This window comes from Henckelia pumila, chromosome 2 (genome assembly GCF_033568475.1).
Source record: "Henckelia pumila isolate YLH828 chromosome 2, ASM3356847v2, whole genome shotgun sequence".
Lineage (NCBI taxonomy): Eukaryota > Viridiplantae > Streptophyta > Magnoliopsida > Lamiales > Gesneriaceae > Henckelia > Henckelia pumila.
Window position 1 is genome coordinate 116,910,054 of NC_133121.1, and position 16,982 is coordinate 116,927,035.

Genomic DNA, 16,982 nt, shown 5'->3' on the forward strand with positions numbered 1-16,982 from the left:
TACGACACATATAGAAGTCGATGCTTTGTTGTCAAGGATTCACCGCACACTTGCGAGTGTGGATATCCTATGCGATCTGAGGAGATATTAGTGTGACGAATCTCTGGCCAGAGTACATGATGTGTTTTAGGTTACTTGGTTTCCTAGTAGCACATGCGATGTCACTATTTGATCTTCAAGATGCATTGCATAGTTATCGAATCTCGAACGACTCTCGATGTACCAATGATTGTTGATTCGATCGGGATATATGGATGAAGGGACCGTACTGTACGCTAACCAAAATCTACTGGTTCTTGCAGGCACTATCAGTGATACCTAGGGAATCATGGGGCGATGTTGCTAGACGCTCTTACCATGATTCGATGGGCAAGTCGGAAATTGTTGTTCTGAGTCACAACGAGTTGTGAGCCCACGGCTAGCTGTATCCCTGAACCATTGAGGGTCACACAAGTAATGGATTTCTAACTCTCGTTGAGATAATTAAATTTAAAGAGTTAAATTTAGTGGATAAAGAAGTAGGACTTCTTATTTAAAAGTAGAGAGAGTAAGATTTCCTAAAATGACATATTGATGGACATTTTTCGAAAACACTGAATTCGGATTCAGAAAATTTGTCGACTTTAAAAGATGCAGAAATGGTTTCTGTGCACATTGGTGAAATTGGTTTATCAATCTGAGTCACGATGAATTTTATATTAATTTTTGAACATGCGGGCTTTGCTTGTCAGGCTTGAACTTATGACTAATAGGCCATAAGCTGTTAGCAGCCCACATTATAAATAAGTTATTGCAGTACAGAAATTGACACAATAAGGCATAAAAATTTTCGAAAACCCTAGGGTTCTTTTTTTAGGTGGCCGCCGCCCCTCTCCCTCTCTGTCATCGAAAATCCAGCCTGTAATTTTCAAAATTGCAGTCTGGTTTAACAGATCAAATCTGCTAATTTCTCTTCGTAGAAACTTCTGATAGACTTTCTAGTGCAGTCTATCAGAGGGATTAAATCTCCGTTCGTGGACCTGATTGAAGAAACGTTCGTTCATCAGTTCCTGGGATATACAACAAGAGCAGATTAATCTGTTGGTGTCCATAATCTCGCTTTGAGATTTTAAGGTAAAATTTACATTGTTTAAATTTTATGTTATCAATTTTAATCGTAGGAATTTGATACCCATGATATGGAATTGTTCCATATAAAATTTTAAAACTTCCGCTGCAACGGGTATCACTTTCTTTTTCGATCCGGAAAATGACCGTGTTCCAACAGTGGTATCAGAGACAGGTTGCTCTCGGATCATACAATTAAAATTTTATCAAAATTGTACCATGCCTCAATTTTCAAAACTGAAAAAAAAAATATTTTTTTTTTTGGGGGGGGGGGGGGGGGGTGGCGCTGCCGACTGCCCGAAAGGGCAGCGGGCAGCCGCCGCCCGCCGCGCAGGGCAAATGTTGCCCTAGCCAAGCGCGCAACTGGGCTGCAGGTGGCGGCCCAGTGGCCCAGCAGCTGGGCCGAAAGCTGGGCTGGGCTATGGCCCAGCCTAGCAGGGCAGGGCGGGCTGCCCGGGACAAAAAATTATATTTAAATTTTTTTTATTTTATAATTTTAAAAATTATAATTTTTAGACCAATTGAAAATTGTTTGGATTAGTCCATGAGGCAATGAGTCAAAATTGTTTGAGCCCAAAATTTTAAGAAAATTAATTTTTGGATAAATTTTGAATTTTGGAAATTTATAAATTTAATCCAATAAATTAAATATTTAAATTAATTATTTTGGTACAATTGATAATAAAATATGATTTTATATATGAAATAAGATTTTATATATAAAATATGATTTTATGAATAAATTAGATAAAATATGATTTTATATATAAAATAAGATTTTATGTATGAAATATGATTTTATCTATTTAAATTTATTGTCATTGCATGTTATCCAATGAATTAATTTTGAATTAAATATTGGATAAGGATGATTGATTGTCATGACTAATGTTATAGGTGTTTGTTAGGTTGTTTACATTTGGCTTTATTATTGATTGTTGGGTTTTATTAATGGGCCTGGTTTATGGCCCAATTTGATTTTATCATTTGTAATAAAAGTGGGCCTAGTTTATGGCCCGTTCCCACCCCTATAATGTATCCCTTTATTTGTCATAGTAATTTATTGTAAATTCACTAGAAATAGTGAGAGATTTTGAAGATGGAGGTGGGCCCAGCAAGCAATGATAAAGACTGAAGAAATGTAAATTGGAAACACAATATAATAGGATTGCATTGCATACTTGCATATCACCTAGGATTGGACTTAGACTCGTGATTGGCAACCACGGGTCGATTAGTAATGGAATCGATCATCCTAAAATATAATATATGATATTATTGTTGTATGAATGTTTAGACTACATTGTATGAATCCCGCAAACATACAAAATTTTGAATGATGAGACAAACCTTTTCAAAATTAAAATCCCTCATTTTAAATTTTATTTAAAATTGATATCAAGATTAACAAAAGGGAATTTAAATATTGTTTAAATGTTCCTACCTTCCATCAAAGATCAATGTATGAGATGTTACCCGCGGGCATGGTCCGACTCATATTATTGGGGGGGCTCGTTCATCGGAAAGCTGTACATTGGATCGACGCATGTTGTAAGTTGGATGGAACTCCCATGGGATTGGCTCATATTATTGGGGATCCACATGGCGACCGTTCATCACAACTTAATATTGATGGGTCATCTTGACATGTCACAATAAACGACGTCATATTATTGGGCCCTTACTGGACATGAGGTAAATAACATGGGGATTGTTTTGGAAACAATTGGGCTCTACCTTTTGAAGAGCATGGTTGTCTGATATTATTCGGGACCATGTTTTGTCAATTGGGCTCCATGTTCCCACTAAAGAAAATAATTCTCTCGTTTTCACTAGAGGGTGGTGGAATCGTTAAAATAGTGGGAGTGTAATTCATAAAATTAAACTCGCCTTATTTTATGTTTTAGTAAATTAATTAAACAATCACTAATTATTGTCTGTTTTTTTTCAGTATTTCATTAAGATGAATTCGCGCAATCCACTATTTTCTATTCTCGAACAAAACAAACTGACTGGCGCAAACTATACGGAATGGTTCCGTAAGTTGAAGATTGTCTTGACCTCGGAGAAGATGTTCTATGTGTTAGAAAAATCTCCTCCGAAGGAAGCACCAGCTGATATAAGTTCGGAAGAGTTGGCCAAACTTGATAAATGGTGGGACCATGATATCAAGGCCAAATGCTATATGCAAGCTTTGATGTCTGATGAACTCCAGAGGCGATTTGAGGATACCGTGAATGCTGCTGACATTCACGTACAACTCAAGGAACTTTTTGGGGCTCAATCAAGAGCTGAAAGGTTTGCTACTGTAAAAGAGTTAATGACGTGTCGCATGCATGAAGGGACTTCGGTCCGTGATCATGGGGTACGCGTGATTTGGCTCATTCAGAAGTTGGTAACGCTTGAATTGGTATTGGAGCATGAACTCAATGTGGACTTATTACTTCTCTCTCTTCCTTCATCGTTTGACGGTTTTGTAGTGAATTTCAATATGAACAAGATAGAGGCCTCCCTTGAAGAGATGGTCAATATGCTTGTAACTTATGAAGCCACTTTAAAGAAAGATAAACCGGTTCTCTTGGTGGGCTCCTCTTCTTCTGCTAAGAAGGGGCCAAGTACAAAGGGTAAGAAACGTTCTGCCCCATCCAAGAAAACCGGACCCGAGAAGAAAAACAAGACAAAGGCTTCAAACGTGGAAAAATCCAAGGATGTTTGCCATCACTGCAAGAAACCCGGTCATTGGAAACGTAACTGCAAGGAATATCTTGAGCAGTTGCGAACTGCGAAGGGTATGTTTTATATTAAAATAAATGTTTCACTTAATACTACTTCTTGGGTATTGGATACCGGATGTGGATCTCACATTTGCAATGATTTGCAGGTGATGACAAGAAGTCGCAAGCTTAGGATGGATGAGACCCAGCTGAGGCTCGGAAATGGTTCTCGAGTTGAAGCCAAAGCTGTGGGAGACATTTGTTTAATTTTGCAGAATGATTTTAAGTTATTTTTTAGAGATGTTTTATATCTGCCAGATTTGGTTAAAAACATTATTTTTATTTCTATGCTTGATAGAGATGGTTTTTCTTGCAATATTGTGAATGAGATTTGCAATATTTACAAGAATGAATGTTTAATTGGATGTGGACAACTTGAAAACGATCTATATAACTTAAAATTAAAAGACGTTCCAATTAATTATGTTGATAAACCGGTAACAACAAATAAAAGAAAAATTGATAATCAAAACCCGGCAAACCTTTGGCATGCTAGGCTAGGTCATGTTTCCTCAAAGAGGATGAACAAGCTAGTGGGAGAGGACATGTTTAATATGTCTGACATTAACTCTCTATCTACCTACTTATGAGTCCTGCCTGAAAGGAAAAATGACTAAATCTCCTTTCAAAGGAAAACCTGAGCGTAGTCAAAATCTATTGGATTTGATCCATATAGATGTTTGCGGACCATTTAGTATTGGTACAAAATTTGGTCACACCTACTTCATTACCTTTACTGATGATTATTCTAGGTATGGGTACTTATATTTAATGAAATATAAGTCTGAATCATTTGAAAAGTTCAAAGAATTCAAGGCTGAAGTAGAAAACAAACTAGGTAAGAGTATTAAAGCACTTCGATCAGATCGAGGTGGAGAATACTTAAGTACCGAGTTCTTGGATTATCTAAAAGAGAATGGGATTCTCTCTCAGTGGACTCCTCCTGTGACACCTCAGCTGAATGGTGTTTTGAAGCGTCGCAATTGAATCTTGTTGGACATGGTTCGATCTATGATGAGCTTCACTGAGCTCCCACCTTTGTTTTGGGGCTATGCTCTTGAAACAGCGGTATTGTTGTTGAACAACGTCCACACTAAAGCAGTGGACAAAACACCATACGAGTTATGTAATGGCAAAGCTCCTAAGTATTCGTACTTGAGGATTTGGGGATGTCCTGCTTACGTGAAGCAGACAGTGGGAGATAAGTTGGATAGTCGATCCACCTTATGTTATTTTGTAGGGTATTCAAAGAATTCAATCGGATATTATTTCTATCATCCTACTGAAACAAAAGTGTTTGTTTCAAGGAATGCCACCTTCTTAGAGAAGGAGTTCTTATTGGATAAGAAAGGCAAGATGATGGAACTCGAAGAAATTTGAGAAGAACCCGAGATACAAAATAACAATCCTATACCTCAAGAATCATCACAAGACACGCCTATTACTAAAAGATCCGAGAGGACTTCTAGGCCTCCTATTAGATATGGTCTTCTTCTTGAAGGGGATCAAAGTGAACCCGACATTGGATGTGATCCGAGAAGGAAGCAATTTCTGATGCTGATTCGAACTTATGGCTTGAAGCTATGCTGTCGGAAATAGACTCGATGCATGCAAACCAAGTTTGGTCTTTAGTAGATCCTCCCGATGGAATAGTTCCAATAGGGTGTAAATGGATCTACAAGAGAAAGCTTGGGCCTGATGGTAAGGTACTGACCTACAAGGCACGATTGGTTGCAAAAGGTTATACTCAAAGACAAGGAGTTGACTATGATGAAACCTTTTCACCAGTCGCAATGTTCAAGTCCATAAGAATCCTTATTGCCATTAAGGAATAAATCTATATGATGCAGCCCGAGGGATTCACATCCATGGGAAGTGAGCATAAGGTATGTAAGCTTTAGAGATCGATCTATGGTCTCAAACAGGCATCAAGAAGTTGGAACTAGAAATTTGATGAAACAATAAAGGACTTTGGTTTCATCAAGAACCCGGAGGAACCGTGCGTATACAAGAAAGTAGTTAAGGATGCTTTGACATTCTTAGTACTTTATGTTGATGACATCTTACTCATTGGGAATGATGTAGGGATGTTGCAATCAACAAAGATATGGTTGTCAGGTAGATTCTCGATGAAGGATTTGGGTGAGGCGTCCTATATTCTAGGGATACAGATCTATAGAGATAGATCTAAGAGAATGATAGGACTTACTCAAGCTACCTACATCGACACTATATTGAAAAGGTTTTCAATGGATGAATCCAAGAGAGGACATCTACCTATGTGTCATGGAGTCTCTCTATCCAAGTCTATGTGTCCCAAGACTGAAGAAGAGATAGAGAAAATGACACACATACCATATGCGTTAGCCATAGGGAGTATCATGTATGGGATGATATCTACCAGACCGGATGTGGCATTTGCTCTGAGTGTCACGAGCAGATATCAAGCCAATCCCGGTCAAATGCATTGAAAAGCCGTGAAGGATATTCTTAAGTACTTGAGAAGAACTAAGAATGTATTCATGGTTTATGGAGGAAGAGATCTGAAATTGGAAGGCTATACCGACTCTAGCTTTCAAAGTGACGTGGATGACTCGAAGTCAACCTCTGGATTTGTGTTCATGCTCAATGGCGATGCTGTCTCTTGGAAGAGTTCCAAGCAGGGCACCACAGCGGATTCCACCATTGAGGCAGAATACATTGCGTTATCAGCTGCTGCTAAAGAGGCCGTTTGGATGAGGAATTTCGTCCAAGATTTGGGCATTATTCCTGAAGCTGTTGGTCCAGTCCCGGTGTACTGTGACAACACGGGTGCCGTTGCTCAGGCAAAGGAACCAAGGTCTCATCAAAGATCCAAACACGTACTGAGGAAATACCACATCATCCGGGAGATCGTGGAAAGAGGAGACATCACTGTCGAGAGAGTGGCCTCTGCAGACAATATCGCTGATCCACTTACTAAGCCCTTTCCAGGACCATTATTTGACAAACATCGCGAAGCAATGGGACTACGTAGTTGATGAAACTTAAAATTTGTAATTATTTATATGTTAAAAAGTGTGTTTTAAAATTTAAGTTTAATTAAAATTATGAAGTTTTATTATTTTAGTGTTATGTGTTTATATTTAAATGTTTTACTAAAATGTTGTATTTTACGGTTTGCGCAGGTTTGATAAAAATAAAATTACTCAAGCTACAGTGGTCATAATGGAGTAATCTCAAAACCTGTAGAATCACAAAAGAGGCATCTTCAACTTTGTAGAAGACAAGAAATTCCAAAAACTTCATTAAGATGATCAAAATAATAAAACATCAAAATGGAGATAGATTTACTTTTACTATGACCAGCTTGGAGTAAAAATATCATAAGTATTTCATATTTTATCCAAAAGGGGTGAATGAGTTGTCCAAACACATCTACACAAAATATCCTCGTGTTTTATGTTGAAAAGAAAGGCTGAATCGGTGGTCTAAGGCATCAAACATGCCAATTAAAGTTGGGTCATGGTATTGACATTCAAGGAGACAAGCACCCACCAACTTTACTATTTCATATTTAATGAGCCTTGGACTCTTGCTCTCATTTGGCCTATAAATAGATGTGTTGTATAAGCTTTGTAATGTGCAAGAGTGTAGAGAATTCTTCATTTGTAAAATAAATATTGTGTGTGTGAGAATAAAAGTTTGAGTGTGCAAGTTTCTCAAGTTCAAGTATGAAATTTCTTTTATCTTTATTCTTGAGTTTCATGTTCATGGAAAGCTAAATCTTTTTATGTCAAGGTGAAAAGGTTTCATTGTTGGTCAAGTAAGATTGTCTATATTTTGTATATTCTTTTCTTTTCTATTTTTATTTTTACTAATTGATCTTTATTTGTAGGTATAATTTTGGATGATTTGTTGTATCTATTTACATCAAATGCTTGGTACCTTGAATGTGGTTACCTTGATTTGTTGTCAAATATGATACAATAATTACTACAATAATTATATACTATAAATATATGTATCTATTTATAATAAAGTCATATATATTATTTAGACGATAGCGTGACACTGTCGGTTGTTCTAAATAATATATTGTGATTTGAACTAACATTTACTTTCTCGCATCTAACTTTTACTTTATCGCAACTAACATTTACTTTTCCGCAACTAACACTTACTTTCTCGCATCTAAATTTTACTTTTTCGCAACTAACATTTACTTTATCGCATCTAACATAAAGTCATATATTTTATTTAGACGATAGCGTGGCTCTGCCGGTTGTTCTAAATAAAATATTGTGATTTGATCTAACATTTACTTTTATGTCAATTTATATTTATGCATTTATATATATATTATGGGTACCATGTATTAATTATCGGTTGATATTAATATAGTGGAAACTATATTATATGATATACTTGTTTAAATATTTAATTGTTCTTTTTATGTTTATATTTATTCATCTATATATATATTATGGGTACCATGTATTAAATATCGGTTAATCTGATATTAATATAGTGGGAACTATATTATATGATATACTTGTTTAAATATTTCATTGTTCTTTTATGTTTATTTTTATTTTAGTTTCTTTTATTTATTTTTATTTAGCAATCTTAAATAAACCAACAATGAACCTTTGAAACCTTGACAATTTTATAATTTGTGTATTTGAAGTTTTATAATAATATTTTCATCTATAATATATTATTGCTAAAATTAAACTTACAACATCCTCTCCGTGGATCGATCTCGTACTCACGAGTATATTACTTGCAGACAACCTACACTTGGGTGAATTACAATTTAAGTTGTAGCAAGTTTTTGGCGCCGTTGCCGGGGAGGTATAAATTAAGTTTAATTTTGTTATTATGTAAATAGTATGTTGTTTTTAATTGTATGATTGTTTGGAGTCGTAAACAAAGTGGTAGACTTGTTCGAGTAACTGAAAATATTTTAAACATGGACGTTAATTCTAATAATCAAGATGATAATAATAATAATAATAATCATCATCATCATCAAGAACATGAACAACCAAGAACACTTAGGCACCATATGAATTCAATAAGAACTAGTACACCATCTTGTTTAGTTTTTCCTCCTGATGCATCTAATTTCAATTTTAAGCCACAAGTCATTCAACTTTTACCAAATTTTCATGGCTTAGATTCTGAAAATCCATATTTGCATTTAAGAGAATTTGAGGAGGTTTGCAACACTTATAATGATCAAAATTGTAGCATGGATACTGTTCGATTAAAGCTTTTCCCTTTTTCCTTAAAAGATAAAGCTAAAACATGGTTGCAAAATTTGAGATCAAGTTCAATAAGATCATGGGAAGAAATGCAACAACAATTTCTAAAAAAGTTTTTTCCTTCCCATAGAACAAACTCTTTTAAAAGACAAATTACAACTTTTTCTCAAAAACAAGGGGAAACATTTTATCAATGTTGGGATAGATATAAAGAGTTACTTAATACATTCCCACATCATGGTTTTGAAATATGGAGAATAATTTCTCACTTTTATGAAGGTTTAATACCTAAAGATAGGCAAATGATAGAATTCATGTGTAATGGAACTTTTGAAGATAAAAACCCAAATGAAGCTATGGAATATTTGGAGTCATTAGCAGAAAATGCTCAAAATTGGGATAATATAGGCTCAATTGAACCACCAAGTAAAACCAATAATTCAACAAATGGGGGTGGTATTTATCATCTTAAAGATGATGTAGATATTCAAGCTAAACTTGCATCTTTAGCAAGAAAAATCGAGTCATTAGAAATGAAAAAGAGTGATCAATTAAAAAGTGTTCAAGAAATTGTTTGTCATATATGTGACACACATGATCATCTTACAAAAAATTGTCCTACTTTGCCTTCATTTAAAGAATGTCTCCATGAACAAGCCAATTATGTTAACAATTTTAAAAAACCAACATTATATCCTTTTTCACAAACATACAATCCTGGTTGGAGAAATCATCCCAATTTTAGTTGGAGGAACGATAATAATGCACAACCTTTACAACAACCTTTTCAAAATAACCAAAATCATCAAGGTTATGCTCCTTATATCCCACCTCCAAGAAAAAATTTTGAAGATGAAATTCATGCATACATGCAAAAGCAAGAGTCTATCAATATTCAAAACATTCAATCTATGAATGATTTGAAAGAAACTCTTGCAAAATTTGCATCTGCACTTAATATTCATGAAAAAGGAAAATTTCCATCTCAACCACAACCTAATCCTAAAAATCAAAATCAAGAAAAATTTGATCAAGTAAAATCTGTTATTACTCTTAGAAGTGGTAAAATAGTTAATGATCCATATAGTGATGAAAACAAAGATCAATTAAACTCAAAGAGTAAGGATTCAAATCCTGATACTTTTGAGAAAGATGATGCTTTGAGTCCTAAAAATAAGAAAATTGATGATAAAATAAATAAACATGTTCCTTTTCCTCATGCATTAGTAAATAATAAAAAAAAAATGATTCTGATATTTATGAAGTTTTTAAACAAGTAAAAATAAATATTCCATTATTAGATGCTATTAAACAAGTGCCTTCTTATGCAAAGTTTTTAAAAGATTTATGTACTGTGAAAAGACAATTGCATGTAAAGAAGAAAGCATTCTTAACGGAGCAAGTAAGCTCTATTATTCAAAATAATTCTATCTTGAAATATAAAGATCCCGGTTGTCCAACAATTTCATGTATTATTGGAAAAAATAAAATTAAAAAAGCTTTGTTAGATTTGGGAGCAAGTGTGAATTTAATTCCTTATTCAGTTTATGAAAAGCTTAAGTTGGGAGATTTAAAACCTACATCTGTCACTCTTTTACTAGCCGATAGGTCAATCAAAATACCTAGAGGTATCGTAGAAGATGTGTTAGTTCAAGTCGATAAATTCATATATCCTGTGGATTTTATTGTCTTGGATACGCAACCAATAGAAGTACATAACGAAATTCCAGTAATATTGGGACGTCCATTTCTAGCAACTTCAAATGCTTTAATTAATTGTCGAAATGGAATAATGAAATTGTCTTTTGGAAATATGACTTTAGAACTTAATGTGTTCAATTTATGTAAACAACCAAGTATTAATGAAGATGAAGATGATAATGCAATAGAAACAATTGTGAAAGAAAATATACACCAAGAAAACTTAAATCAACAATCTGAAGTTTGTTTAGTGGAAAGTTTTGATTCAAAAAATGTTTTTAAATCAAAGTTATTTGAAGAAATTAATGAACTTGAAGAAGTAAAAGAAAATGATCATCCAAAACTTGAATTAAAACCCTTGCCAATAGAACTAAAATATGCTTTTCTTGGTGAAAATCAAACATATCCTATTGTAATATCTTCTACCCTCTTACCAAAACAAGAAGAAGATGTAATAACACTACTTAAAAAACACAAAAATGCAATTGGATGGACTTTGCAAGATATAAAAGGTATAAATCCTTTAATCTGCACACATAGAATTCACTTGGAATAAAATGCTAAAACATATCAACAACCACAAAGAAGATTAAATCCACACATGAAAGAAGTTGTTAAAAATGAAGTTTTAAAACTATTAGATGCCGGAATTATTTATCCAATCTCGGATAGTAAATGGGTAAGTCCAACACAAGTAGTACCAAAAAAATCAGGCATCACTGTTATAAAAAATGAAAAGGGAGAATTATTACAAGCTAGGATTCCATCTAGTTGGCGTATGTGCATTGATTATAGAAAATTAAATGATGCAACTAGAAAAGATCACTTTTCGTTACCATTTTTAGATCAAATTTTAGAGAAAGTGGCAGGTAATCCTTATTATTGTTTTCTTGATGGGTATTTGGGGTATTATCAAATACCAATATCATTAGAAGATCAAGAAAAAACTACTTTCACTTGTCCGTTCGGAACTTTTGCTTTTAAAAGAATGCCATTTGGTTTATGTAATGCCCCGGCTACTTTTCAAAGATGCATGCTAAGTATTTTTAGTGACATGATTGAAGAATTTGTGGAAGTTTTTATGGATGATATAACTGTTTTTGGAAACTCATTTGAAAACTGTCTTAAAAATTTGGAAGAAGTTTTAAAAAGATGTGAAGAAAAAAATCTTGTTTTAAATTGGGAAAAATGTCACTACATGGTTAAATCCGGAATTGTGTTAGGGCATGTCATATCTGAAAAAGGAATTGAAGTTGATAAAGCTAAGGTTGATGTTATTGCTAATCTACCATCACCAAACACGATCAAAGAAATTCGATCATTTTTGGGTCATGCGGGATTTTATAGAAGATTTATAAAAAATTTTAGCATAATATCGAAACCAATTTCAAATCTTTTAACAAAAGATGCACAATTTGAATGGACTCAAGAATGTGAAACTGCTTTTAAAAAAATAATTAATCTTTTAACTACATCACCTATTTTACAACCTCCTGATTGGTCTTTACCATTTGAATTAATGTGTGATGCAAGGGATTATGCTGTAGGAGCCGTGTTAGGACAAAGAAAAGAAGGTAAACCTTATGTGATCTATTATGCAAGTAGAACCTTAAATAGTGCTCAAATCAATTATTCAACAACTGAAAAAGAATTACTTTCAGTAGTGTTTGCATTAGATAAATTTCGATCCTATTTAATTGGTTCTACTACTATTGTTTACACTGATCATTCTGCCATAAAATATTTATCAAATAAACAAGATGCTAAGCCGAGATTAATAAGATGGATTTTGTTGTTACAAGAATTTGATCTTGTAATAAAAGATAAAAAAGGAAAAGAAAATGTAGTAGCCGATCATTTATCAAGAATAATTTCTGAATCATCTCAAAATGAAATACCAATAAATGAAAATTTTCCGGATGATCAACTATTTTATGCTACTACTATGCCTTGGTTTGCTAATATTGTAAATTTTTTGTGACAAATAAAATGCCTTCTCATTGGAGTTCACAAGATAAAAATAAATTTTTGAAAGAGGTCAAAAAATTTTATTGGGATGATCCTTATTTGTTTAAGTATTGTCCTGATCAAATTTTTCGACGATGCATACCCGACAATGAGGTAAGTAGTGTCATTAAATTTTGTCATTCTGAGGCATGTGGAGGTCATTTTTCGTCAAAGAAAACAGCTGCAAAAATCTTTCAATGTGGATTTTATTGGCCTTCTTTATTCAAAGATACACATTCATTTTGCAAATCTTGTGAAAATTGTCAGAAAATGGGTTCAATTTCAAAACGAAACATGATGCCTTTAAATCCAATCATGATTATTGAAATATTTGACAGTTGGGGAATAGATTTTATGGGTCTATTTCCATTATCTTTTGGATTCACTTATATTTTAGTAGCTGTCGATTATGTTTCAAAATGGATTGAAGCAATTGCATGTAGAACTAATGATCATAAAGTTGTGATAAAATTTTTGAAAGAAAATATTTTTAGTCGATTTGGAATACCTAGAGCTATAATAAGTGATGGGGGAAGTCATTTTATAAATAAATCATTTTCTTCGTTGTTAAGAAAATATGGTATTACACATAAAGTCTCTACTCCATATCATCCTCAAACGAATGGTCAGGTTGAACTTGCAAATAAAGAAATAAAACAAATTTTGGAAAAAACAGTCAATCCAAATCGAAAAGATTGGTCTTTAAGATTAAGTGATGCATTATGGGCATATAGAACTGCATTTAAAACATCATTGGGGATGTCACCATATAAATTAGTTTTTGGAAAGCATTGTCATTTACCTGTTGAAATTGAACATAAAGCTTATTGGGCAATTAAAGCATTGAATACTAATTTAGATGATGCATCTAAATCAAGAAAATTGCAATTAAATGAACTAGAAGAATTAAGAAATGATGCATATGAAAATGCAAAGATTTATAAAGATAAAATAAAAGCATTTCATGATAAAAATATTATGAGAAAATCTTTTGAAATCGGACAAAAAGTTTTACTTTATAATTCTCGCTTGCATTTGTTTCCAGGAAAACTTAGATCGCGATGGTCTGGACCATTTATTGTTAAATTTGTCTATCCTCATGGTGCTGTTGATGTTGAAAATCCTAAAAATAATAATGTATTTAAAGTTAATGGGCAAAGACTTAAACCGTTTATAGAAAATGAAGTTCTTAATGAAGAGTTTATGCCTTTATATGATCCAACTTAATTGTTACTTATATTTTTATTTTATTTTTGCAGAATTGAGTTCACTTCCCGGTTAAGTGGCGGATAACGGTACTCCGTGGCTCTTACAGTCGGTTAAATTGGTTTCCCACAATAACTGATCAAAAAAAAAAATATATATTTCTTTATTTTCAAAATGGAAGAAGCTATCAAAGAACATGGAAAATATATTTGTCCTTCTGTTTCTAAAAAAGTTCGAAGAATGATTTATGAATGCAGACGTGAAAGATTGAGAATGCTTATGCAAAAAGGAATTCCGGAGGATATTCGTCTTATAATTGAAGCCAAGGTTCGAATAGGTGGCGAAGTTCCAAAATTCTTATATGTTCGAAATATGTCCGGACTAGAAAAAAGCACCTATGCGAAGAAAAGGAGGGCAAAAGGGTTAGATGTTTGTCATAAATGTGCCAGATGGACTTGTAACAAACGATGCAGATCTTTGGGATGTGTTTCCACAAATAGAGAAGATAAAATTGATTTCATTAAGAATGGGCTGAGTAAAGAGTCATTGGATGATATCTCATTGACTCTTGAGACGCATTCTAGTGGAGATGTACAAGGTCAACTTCTCCGTTTATGGAAACTATTCCAAGCGCAGCGTCATGGTAATGGTCTTGGGAATCTGACTAAAAAAGACCCTATTTGCCAATTTATAAGAAAATTGGATGGTAAGCCAACCCTCGACTCATAAATATTGAAGGAACACTGTGAGCCACAATCACATCACTGTTTATACGCATGCATGTTATTATTATATATTATTATTTTTTTACTATTTTTATCATTTTGTTCACATCTGTATTCCTATTTCTGTCTTATTCCTTGTTTTCCTTATAAAATCACTCAACTCTCTCTATATTTTTTAAAAGAAAAGAAAAAAAACATGACAGGATCTTCTTCACAAAAATTGAAAAATATTTGTGTCTTTTGTGGTTCTAATACTGGAAAGAATGAAATATTTGTTGATGCAGCAATTAATCTTGGAAAAAAGTTAGCAGAGAAAAAAATTCACTTGGTTTACGGAGGAGGCAATATTGGGTTAATGGGATCTATTTCAACAGCAGCTCATCTTGGAGGTAGTCAGGTTTTGGGTATTATTCCTACAGCTTTAGCTGAAGGAAATATTACAGGTGTTACGGTTGGAGAAGAGTTGAAAGTTTCATCAATGTACGAGAGAATAACTAAAATGATAGAAAATTCTGATGCTTTTATTGCCTTACCTGGTGGTTTTGGTACTTTAGAAGAAATTTTTCATGTTGTTTCTTGGGCACAACTTAATATCCATAATAAACCTGTTGGCTTGTTGAATATCAATAACTATTATGATGGTTTGTTGACTTTTCTCGATGTAGCCGTGGAACAAAATTTTATTTCAGAAAATTCACGAAGGATGCTCATCTCTGTTTCGAATGAAGACCAATTAATTGATGATCTCCAAGCTTTTGTTCATCAACCTGATTCAGCTATAACAAAGATCAATTGGTCTCAACCAACCAGTAAGAAAAGAAAACTGGATCATTGATTCAACATGTCATGAAATGGTTTGTGTTTGTTCCTCATCTTCAATAATTCCAGGTGATATCTCTTTCATCATGTACTCTTTATTTTTCTTAAAAAAAAAAATTAAAAACAATGTCATATTCAGGTTTGGGGGAGGGTTTATCTCTAAAAAAAAAAAAAAAAAAAAAATTAAAATTTAAAAAAAATATATTTCTATAATAATATTATTTTTCTTTTTCAATGGCAGAGTAAGGAGTCAAAAACTCCTGACACGCATTAGTTTTTATTTATCATCTTATCACAATAGATTAGATTTTAATATTCCGTATATATTTAAATTGCAAACTACTAAGAAAATGAAGTCTTTTTGTATAGATGTTTATTTATTCTTCTTTTTATCAATTTAATAGAAAATATATAATTGATGGGATATAAGTTATAAATAATATATTATTGTGTGTTTTCAAATATATATTTTCTAAAACTTTTATGAGTATATAATTAAAGTGATATTGATTGAATAAATAATAACATGTATAATTGAGGGAATTAATTTGTAAAAGTGCAATAGTTACTCACATAAATTTTGTGAGTGAGGGGTAAGAATTGAGAAAACAACTTATAAGCTTTTATTGATTATTAAGACATGGTTGATTACTAGATTAAACCCATTTTGAAAAAAAAAAAAAAAGAAAAATGAAAATTGGCTGTAAAGTTGTTTGAAGTTTGATTGTAAAGATGTAGAGTATTAATATCTCTACTATAATTATTAATGTAATAGATTTACCTCATAAAAAATAAAAAAATAAATAAACTTTGAAAAAAAAAATGTTACATTTTCAAAGTTTATTGGAGGTATTTGATTATGTAAAAATAATTTTGCAGCCAAGCAAAAAAAAAAAACAAAAAAAAAATGGGTTTATTCTTTGTAAATCATCCTATCTTATTTTCAATATTAGGTTATTTGATTGTCTGCTTTACTAGCCATTTTCAAAGAGTGTATAATTTTCTTCCAACTCCATGAGTGAAAAACAGCTATATATGAAATATTTTAACCTGAGAGAATATGGAGTTGAGACTTTTACATTAATATTCCTGATGATATACATGTTATGAAAATGATTTCTATTATCCTTTTAATTATATTATTCTCAAAGTTTTTAGAAAATATTTATGTAAAAAAAATTATATATTTAATATTTTGATATTGTGTGAAATATATATGTATAGCCCATCCAATTACATATTAATATATTGGTTGATAATGAGATTTATAAATAAACATATGATCTCCTCACAAGTGTGTTTTTAAAATTTCAAAGTTTGCAAATTTGAATATATATATTAAGGAATAAAAATCTAACTTGTGATTTTATGATATTTTATGATATTTTATTACT

The 16,982-nt window shown here is 32.6% G+C and overlaps 1 non-coding gene across 1 annotated transcript; it reads right to left on the reverse strand.

Moving 5' to 3' along the window:
- Positions 1-9,263: 9,263 nt before the first annotated feature.
- LOC140885909 (small nucleolar RNA R71) lies at positions 9,264-9,374 on the reverse strand. Its single transcript, XR_012151322.1, has one exon. It is a non-coding gene; the product is annotated as a small nucleolar RNA R71 (small nucleolar RNA).
- Positions 9,375-16,982: the final 7,608 nt, after the last annotated feature.